Source organism: Hemiscyllium ocellatum, chromosome 24 (genome assembly GCF_020745735.1).
Source record: "Hemiscyllium ocellatum isolate sHemOce1 chromosome 24, sHemOce1.pat.X.cur, whole genome shotgun sequence".
NCBI classification, from domain to species: domain Eukaryota; kingdom Metazoa; phylum Chordata; class Chondrichthyes; order Orectolobiformes; family Hemiscylliidae; genus Hemiscyllium; species Hemiscyllium ocellatum.
In genome coordinates, this window is record NC_083424.1 from 24,977,719 (window position 1) to 24,987,791 (window position 10,073).

Below are 10,073 nucleotides of genomic sequence, written 5' to 3' on the forward strand. Positions count from 1 at the left end.
GGGAGTCCCGGAGATGTTTTCTAAAGCGCTCTGCAAGAAGGCGTCCAATCTCCCCAATGTAGGGGAGACTGCGTCAAGAGCAATGGATACAATAAATGACATGTGTGGAAGTGCAGGTGAAACTTTGATGGATGTGGAAGGCCCCTTCACACAACACCAGGTTATAGTCCAATGGGTTTATTTGGAAGCACTAGCTTTCAGTGCACTGCTTCTTCATCAGGTGATACCATTGCATGGGATGCCCTCAGATTGTGACAGGGCTTTCTTTGCACCGGACAGTTCAGAAGTTCTTACTACCAATGACGTACTTTTGATATGTAGTTGCCATTGTATTGTAGGAAACACAGCCACTAATATGTGCACATTAAGTCCTCACGTACAATGATGTGACAATAAGATAATACGTTTTTCAATGTTGATTGAGGGATTAAAAAAAAAGTTTGTTCAAAGGTAGATTTTGAGGACCATCTGAAAGGAGGAGAGTTAGGGTGTTTGGGTGCTGATAGAGGTGCATTGGAGATATGGAAAAGACCTATATTATGAATCTGAATATTTGAAACTTACACATTTGTAATTCCTATTCTGTTCACAAATATTAAAAATTAAGTCCTTATTAAGCTTGAGAATCACAATCAATTAGTGGAGATTAATTTCCAACTGTGGAACATTATGTGACCAGAATCTGATTTGGAGTTACGCCTGTTAGATTACTGGGACTGTTGTGTGATCTACACATCCTTCTACTAATTCTTGATGTGGAAGCAGATTTTTAAAAATTATTTCGGTTGAAAAAGCTGTGGTTTGGGGTGTCCAAGTAAATTGAAACTGTACAGATTATGTTTTTGCCAGAGTTGGAAATTTTACGCCTGACTGAGAAAACTGCATAATGTGCCTTCAATAATTACTATACACACTTTTTCTAATTCTGAAAGGACTTAAACCTGTGATTTACTTCATAAATGTATGACTGTGAGTGAAAACCATGGTACTGCCTTTGTAATAGAAATGGAAACAAACTTCAACGGTGCACTGGAGATGAACTAATGCGTACCAAGGAAATAAGTTGTTGTTCAGGAAATGGAAGCTTTAAGAGTTGCACAATGACAAGGAGAACATCTTCTGCTTCATTGTTCAATTCAGCTGTAAAAAATCCAGTTGTTAATGTCATGCAATGTTTAATCTTTTAGCATGTAGTGTTCATTTGACTGCACTGCAGGCCATATTCATAGTTCAACATTTTAGATTTCCACATCTTTTACATTGCAATGTTATATAATTATGAGGTTACGTCCTGCTCAGAAAGCAAGTTCCCGATCTCAGTTCTGCTACCAGAGAAAGTAGTCAAGTCAAAAGCAAAAGCTTTCCCACAGGAAAGAAGAGGAAATCAAGAATCAGTCACGCCATGTTCTTCTTGGGCATCTTCCAGTGGCTGGCAGCCTTAACAGAAGGTCTGGAGGGACAGCATCATTCTACCCTGTCATGTAAAAAATGGCATGTGGTTGGAGGAATCTTAAAGTTAATAAAATAATTAAGTGTAAATAAAAACAATGATATATATATATATGGGCCAAACATCCATGATTCTGCTGTGCCACAGAAACTATGACAAAATAGTAATTGTTTCCTGTCAGTGAGGAGTATAAGGGTGCTGCAGTTTCCAGGGTCTGAGCATCTGAATAAAACACATCAATGATTGACCACTGTTGGTGCATTGTCCTGCCTGTGCCATAAAAGAGGCAGCAAGATAAAGCACTTACTAGTTGTGTGTGGGTAAAGCCAAACAGAACAGGCTGAAGCATCTAGACTGACATTTACTTGAAGATTAATCCAATCTCTGTTTCAGAAGAAAGGAGGTGCAAATGGTGAGAGATCAGGAACAGAACCTTTGTGGTAATGAAGTCTGAAATAGTTTGACTTCGGGTTAGTAAGATTGATTTCACATGAGACACCATTTTATCTTCTGACTTGCACCAGGGAAGGAACGTGGTCTAGAACACTTCTGTTGGAACCTTTAATACTACTTCACTCGAATGGATGCTGGTGTCTTAGTGCAGGTGAGAACTGTGAGTCTTCATGATGTCTTTGCATCTTTTCCCTGCACAGCTCCAAGAGGTAATCTATCTCACAATGAGCTCTGAGTTAGTTTTTTGTTCTGCCTAATGATAAATATTATTTGTCCACATCATCTTACTTTCTAAAAGAAAATCATTTATCAATGTAACTTTATTGCATGTTAACATTTCAGGTCAATGACTTTATTGATGTTGATTTGGATCTAAAGAGGTGGTTTTGTGACTTTGTGCCTATGGACAGACCCATGATGACTTACAGCAGCTATTGAAAATGCAAGCATGTGGTGTTCATGAGTTCCTGGTAATTTAAACTATCGTCCAAACATTTGACTATAAGTTTTCACCTGGATCTCCATTGCACACTTCCAATGAATGTAGTTCTCTAACATGGACATAACATTGGGAAATATAGATTCAATGCTAAATTTTTTTCTGAATGAACTAAAGCCTTTTAATTCAGGTTATTATTGGCAAAATTTGTATTTCTCATTGGGGCCAAACAAAAAGTCAAGAATGTAAATGAATATTCTTGCATAGAGAGTCCTGAGACTGCTACCAATATTGAGAGCATTTGAATCTACTTTATCTACAAATCACCGTGCTATTCTGGACCGTTTAACCTAGTGTGAGACTGATAACCCACCTAATCAATTTCTTTCAGGAACAACTATGTCTTTAGGGCTTTGTTACATTTTTGGATAGAATCTTATTTTGCACAGTTGTGTGATTTACCTTGATGAGGTAGTGTGGTGACATTGCCATTGGACTTGGATGCAGCAACTCAGGCTGAAGTCCTGGAGAGTGGGTTCAAATCCCACCATAGCAGATGATACAATTTGACATCAATTGATAAATCTGGAATTGAAAGCTAGCTTAATATTGAAAATTGTGATAATATAATGGCTTTAAGAGGTTTATTTTATGCATTTTAGAAGTGAGGTTTTAACACAGATGTAGTGAGCTGTCTCTTCCAAGCCAACAAACAGCTTGTGAAAGCCTGGGGTTTGTTTTTAATTTAGAACAATAGAAGCACCACAAAGGGGTGGAGTCAGGCTCCAGCAGAGCCAGTGTTCGAGTTCAGTTTTCAGTTGTTGGGGCTTTGAAGTTGGCGTTTTTATACATCTCTCTCTTAGCCTCAGCAAAAGGCTAGAGTTCTTCCTCTGCCAGAGTTTTCTCTCTGTGTCCTTTTCTCCTGGATGGGGAGAAATATTGGATGTGAAATAATCTATTTTGCTGAATTTGCCTTTGCTAAAGGTGTGTTTTTTGGGATATTACTATATTGGAAGTAGTTAAATAATGTATTATCCTGTAACATTTTCCAATAGAAAATGGATGGCAGTTAGAGGAAGGAGCCAAAGTCGCAGATACAGTTACATAGATGGGCTAACTCCCGGAAAGGTAAGAGATGTAGACAGGTAGTGCAGGAGTCTTCTGTGGCTATCCCCATTTCAAATAAGTATGCTGTTTTGGAAAATGTAGGGGGTGATGGATTCTCAGGGGAATGTAGCACGAACAGCTAAGTTTCTGGTATTGAGACTGGCTGTCGTGCAATGAGGGGTACGTTGGGTTCCAAGAGATCGATTGTATTAGGGGACTCTCTAGTCCGAGGTACAGACAGACGTTCCTATGCCCAGCAGCAAAACATCAGAATGGTGTGTTGCTTCCCTGGTGCCAGGATCAAGGATGTCTCAGAGAGGATGCAGCACATTCTCAAGGGGGAGAGAGGCCAGTAGGAGGCCATTGTACACGTTGGAACCAACGATATAGGGAGGGAAAGTGTTCTGAAGGGAGATTACAGATAATTAGGCAGGAGTTTGAAAAGGAGGTCCTCGAGAGTAGTAATATCTGGATTACTCCTGGTGCTATGAGCTAGTGAGGGCAAGAATAGGAGGATAGAGTAGATGAATGCATGGCTGAAGGTATGGGAGAAGGATTCACATTTTTGGATCATTGCAATCTCTTTTGGGGTAGACATGACCTGGACAAGAAGGACGTATTGCACCTAAATTGGAAGGGGGCTAATATACTGGCAGGGAGATTTACTAGAGTTGTAGGGAGGACTTATACGAGTAAGGCTGGAGGAGGGGGGGATATTGGAGGTGGGTGAAGTGGGACCCAGGGAGATAGTGAGGAAAGAGATCAATTAGAGACTGTTATAGCTGAGAAAAGAAGCGAGTCAATTGGTCAGGGCAGGCAGAGATAAAGCAACGAACAAGGTAGGACTGATAAATTAAACTGCATTTATTTCAAGGTAAGGGGCCTAACAGGGTAGGCAGATGAACTCAGGGCATGGTTTGGAACATGGCACTGGGATATCATAGCAATTAAAGAAACATGGCTTGGGGATGGACAGGACTGGCAGCTTAATGTTCCAGGATACAAATGCGACAGGAAGGTTAGAAAGTGTTGGGGATAATCTGCTATCGGGGTACCTACATTGGGGCTAGGGAGGGGAGCACCATTATTAAAGCAGACACTGTCAGATACCAGCTAAAACACAGCCATGTAAAGTAAACCCAGCCACTGCAGGACTGTCTGCCTGGGGCCACATTCCTTGGGGATTAGAACATGTCCGTCAGTTTCAGATCATCCTGTTACAATCTCATTGTTAATAAAGGAAACTGGTAACTATCGGATAGTGTAAATCGCACCGATACTACACTTGATTGATAAAGTACTTGCTAATGCCTCCGCTGACGTCAAATTCATTCGGGTCCTGTGTTAAATGATAATACCTGTATATTCAACTATGGAGAACTATTGTGAACGCCCAGACAGCCAGGCGCATAGCAATGAGGAAACCCTTCCAAACAATAAACTTTTAAATTACAAGATCGGAAACTGCTGAACCCAGGATGTCTACCCATTGTTCTGCACAGCAGGAGCTGGACAGGTATCTCGGGGCAGCCAATAGAGACACTAACCCCTTCACAGACAGGTGAACCGACCAATGAGAGAACCGAACGAGGGGAACCTGACCGGGAACTCGAGGAAGCGCGAAGTATAACTGCTCCAGGACCGTAGAGGAAGACAGAACGCCTTCTCCAATGAATTGCATGCCTTTGAATTCGTTGTATAGTTTGCCAGTCTTGATTCTGTAATAAACGGTGTTTTTGCTCCAAACTCTAGCCGGTGTGATCTCTCCTTCCAAAGAACACGTGGAGACGAGACCCTACGGGTCCGTCCCAACAGAAAGGGAGGCAAGAAATGAGGGGGAGTGGCGTTTTTGATAAGGGATAGCATTACAGCTGTGCTGAGGGAGGATATTCCTGGTAATACATCCAGGGAAGTTATTTGGGTGGAACTGAGAAATAAGAAAGGGATGCTCACCTTATTGGGATTGTATTATAAGACCCTCTAATAATCAGAGGGAAATTGAGAAACAAATTTGTAAGGAGATTTCAGTTACCTGTAAGAATAATAGGGTGGTTATGGTAGGGGATTTTAACTTTCCAGACATCATAGGACTGTCAAAGTGTTAAAGGTGTAGATGGAGAGGAATTTGTTAAGTGTGTACAAGACAATTTTTTGATTCAGTATGTGGGTGAACCTATGAGAGAAGGTGCAAAACTTGACGTACTCTTGGGAAATAAGGCAGGGCAGGTGACTGAGGTGTCAGTGGGGGAGCAATTTGGGGTCAGTGACCATAAATTCTATTAGATTTAAAATAGTGATGGAAAAGGATATACCAGATGTAAAAGTTGAAGTTCTAAATTGGAGAAAGGCCAACTTTGATGGTATTAGGCAAGAACTTTCAAAAGCTGATTGGGGGCAGATGTTTGCAGGTAAAGGTAAGGCTGGAAAATGGAAAGGCCTCGGAAATGAGACAGCGAGAATCCAGAGAAAGTATATTCCTGTTAGGGTGAAAAGAAAGACTGGTAGGTATAGGGAATGCTGGATGACTAAATAAATTGACGGTTTGGTTAAGAAAAAGAAGGAAGCATATGTAAGATATATAGACAGGATAGATCGAGTGAATGCTTAGAAGAGTATAAAGACACTAGGACCATACTTAAGAGGGAAATCAGGAGGGCAAAAAGGGGACACCCTTTCAACACACATACTTGTGCACTAAACAATACAAGCAGCAAATGCTACTCAGAGCAAAATGATTCCACAAGTAATGGATCAGTTATAATCTGTGCAGTCCTCCACATCCAGTCATAAATGATGGTGGACCATCAAAGAACTCACTGGAGGGGAAGGCTCCATAAATGTTGAAACCAGCACATCACTACAAAAGATAAGGCTGACGCACTGCCAAACGTCTTCAACTGAAAGTGCCATAAAGGTAATCCATCTTGCCTATATTTTGTCACCTTGTGTACCATTAATTATGGATACAGCTATCTGGGCCCAAAACTCGAAATATTCCATGCCTGAGTCTTATCAATTTAATCTCTCGTTCCTCTGTAAAACACTTTGATCATGCTCTTGCTCTCCTGGTCATTGTCCAGTAATGTCTCTTTCTTTGACTTGCTGTCAATTTTTGTTTGGTAGTACTCCGATAAAACATCTTGGAACATTTGCATTACGAAAATGGTGTTCTGAGGATCAATAGTTGCCATCACTTAATAATACAATTCCCACCACTTATATCTGGTGCCTTGCTATTGATACTGCTTATTCTCTATATAAGATAAACAATGATATCCGTAGCATTTACAAGTAGGAAGTACTCCTAAGTGATCATTAAATAAAGTAAGCAGTGAATGTGTGTGTAGGTTCACAAAATGTATTTTACACATTATAAAAATAACAGCAGCTTATATATGTAACCATTACTGGGCACTGTAGTTTACTGTTTGCACACAGCAGTCCTATATATTTTGAAGTGTGAGATCATTCAGACATCTTTCATTGACATTAACATTCCACCATCACAGTGAATATTAATGTTGTTTTCTTGTTGAAGAATATTCCAAATCCTCACAGGGCATACAGTGAAATTTAAAATGAATCTTAAAAATAAACATCAAAGTCATGATGTGAATATGAAATAAAAGTTTAGCAAACTGGGAAATTATAATATGTTACTGAGAAACGCATAGTGGAAGCACAGGATAAAAATGTGAAACAAAAACCCAGAAAGTGCTCAAAATCCTTACGAGATCTGAAAGAATCTGGGAGGAAGAGAAACAGAGGTCTGAGGTCAATGGCCAAATGTCACCTGAAATTATAACATAAAGTTTGTAATTGTCTCATAACGTTCAGCAATATTGCTCTTAATTCAGGATAAGGTTGGAATTAACTGGCAGCTTTCAATTAAAGTGGAACAATGTAAATTGCATGCTATACAGTTAACTAACACAGGTTCGTTGAAGGCAACACAGATCTAAATCCACTAGAACCCAATAAACTATTACCCAACACTAGAATCAACCAGAGGAAACCTTCATTCAAGCTAATTGTCTACATCACCGGACATACGCATTAAACAACATATACATGCACCTTAAAACATAACAGAGTGACAACTTGGTCATTTTGTTTGCAACAATTAAAATGATCAAGCAGAAACAATACACACATTGAGTCTGACATTTTCACATAGATTGCAAAAAGTAAGTTTTTCTCATCTTGGTGAGCTGCCATTTCTGAAAGCATTGTCCGACATTCAGTCACCTTCTTCGATTTTCAACAAGAAAGGGGCAAGAGATAATAGAGGCAAATTTGGCTATGGTGGCTATCTAAAATAGGTGAACTGGAGCAAACATAAAAGAAAAACCCTGTCGACGCTGGAATTTTGAAATGAATAGAGAGAATTCTGGAAAAACTCAGCCGGATGGAGAAATAGAGGTAATGTTAGACTCCAGTATGACTCTTCCTCAGACCTGAAATTATGGATTCAATATTGAGACCTTTAGGCTGTAAAGTTCTAAAGTTGAAAATGGGGTCTCGTTCCTCAAACTTACTTTGTCATTCATTGGAACCACCTTGCTGCTCACAGCATTATTTTGTTTGTCTTGTTCTAAAGAAGGGTCACTGGACCTGGAACATTAACTGTGCTTTCTCTGCACAGATGCTGCCAGATCTGCTGAGTTTTTCCAGCAATGTCAATTTTTGTTTCTTGTCTTGTTTGTGTTTTCTTTACTTTGCTCTCAGTACAGGGGACTTATTCTCTCCCTTTCGCCACCTTAATTTATATCTTTTTCTCTTTCACCACCATTAATGGCCCCATTGTTTGTACTTTAAAAGTACACACCTCATCTTCATCTGCCCCTCCTCCTCTGTCAAGACTTGATGAAAACATTTCTCGTGTTACAAAGGAAAGTCATACTAGACTTGAAACTTTAATTCTCTTTGTCTCTCCATAGATGCTGCCAGACCTGCTGAGTTTCTCCAGTATTACCTGTGTTTGTTTCAGATTTCCTATATCCACAGCATTTGCCATTATATAAACTGATTAATTCACTGCCACCTCTCCCCCAGGTAAAGGTAAATTCACCACAGTCCTACCAGACCATAGGCTGCTCTCCCGGGAGAGAGAGATGCTGGTGGTGAATTTAATTTGAAATTCACTAACCACAGGGGAAGAGAGTTTGAGAAGGAGCAACTACATGGAGACCTCAGCTGGTGTATGAAATAATGCCTGTCTTAAAGACATTTTGCTTTTCGCTCCATGTGATTTCCATTTTCATTTTTTGTCTTGTTAGACTGTAAGATAGAAGAGCAGAATAGGCCATTTGGCCCATTGAATCTGACCTGCCAAGCCCTCATTCTTTCCCTTCCTTGCCAGAACAATGATAAGGTTTCTTGCCCTTACTTTCCACCCCACTGTCTCTGCTTTCAAAGGGTCATTCTGCACCATTTGCACCTTCTCCAGCAGGAGTCCACCAGAAAACATGTCTTCCCTTTCCCTTCATTGTCAACATCCCTCAGAGATTGTTACCTCCATGATACTCTGGTTCAAATACTGCCTTCACCTCCCAATGACACTTGCTCACTGCAATTGCAAAAGGTACAACACTTGCCCATTCATTTCCTCCCTCTTCATTATCCGAGATTTCAAACAAATCATCAAGACTGGTACAGTTGGGAAAGGGACTGAGTCAAACAGTCATGGCCAGGAAGGAACAAAGCAGAGAACAAGATAGGACAGATGAATTAAACGGCATCTACTTCAATGCAAGAGGATAACAGGGAAGGCAGATGAACTCAAGACATGATGAGGAACATGGCACTGGGATATCATAGCAATTACAGAAACATGGCTCAGTGATGGACAGGACTGGCAGCTTAATGTTCCAGGATACAAATGCTACAGGAAGGACAGGAAGGGGGGCAAGAGAGGAGGGGGAGTGGCCTTTTTGATAAGGGATAGCATTACTGCTGTTCTTAGGGAGGATATTCCTGGGAATACATCCAGAGAAGTTATTTGGGTTGAACTGAGAAATAAGAAAGGGATGCTCACCTTATTAGGATTGTATTATAGACCCTCTAATAGTCAGTGGGAAATTGAGAAACAAGTTTGTTAGGAAGATTTCAGTTATATGTAATAATAATAGGGTGGGTATGGTAGGGGATTTTATCTTTCTAAACATAGATTGTGACTGCCATAGTGTTAAGGGTTTGGATGGAGAGGAATTTGTTAAGTGTGTACAAGAAAATTTTCTGATTCAGTATGTGGATGTACCTACTAGAGAAGGTGCAAAACTTGACCTACTCTTGGGAAGAAAGCAGGGCAGGTGACTGAGGTGTCAGTGGAGGAGCACTTTGGGGCCAGCAACCATAATTCTATTAGATTTAAAATAGTGATGGAAAATGATAGACTAGATCTAAAAGTTGAAGTTCTAAATTGGAGTAAGGCTAATTTTGACAACATTAGGCAAGAACTTTCAAAAGCTGATTGGAGGTTGATATTCTCAGGTAAACGGACAGCTGGAAAATGAAAAGCCTTCAGAAATGAGATAATGAGAGTCCAGAGAAAGTATATTCCTGTTAAGGTGAAAGGAAAGGCTGGTAGGTGTAGGGAATGCTGGATGACTGGAGAAATGGAGG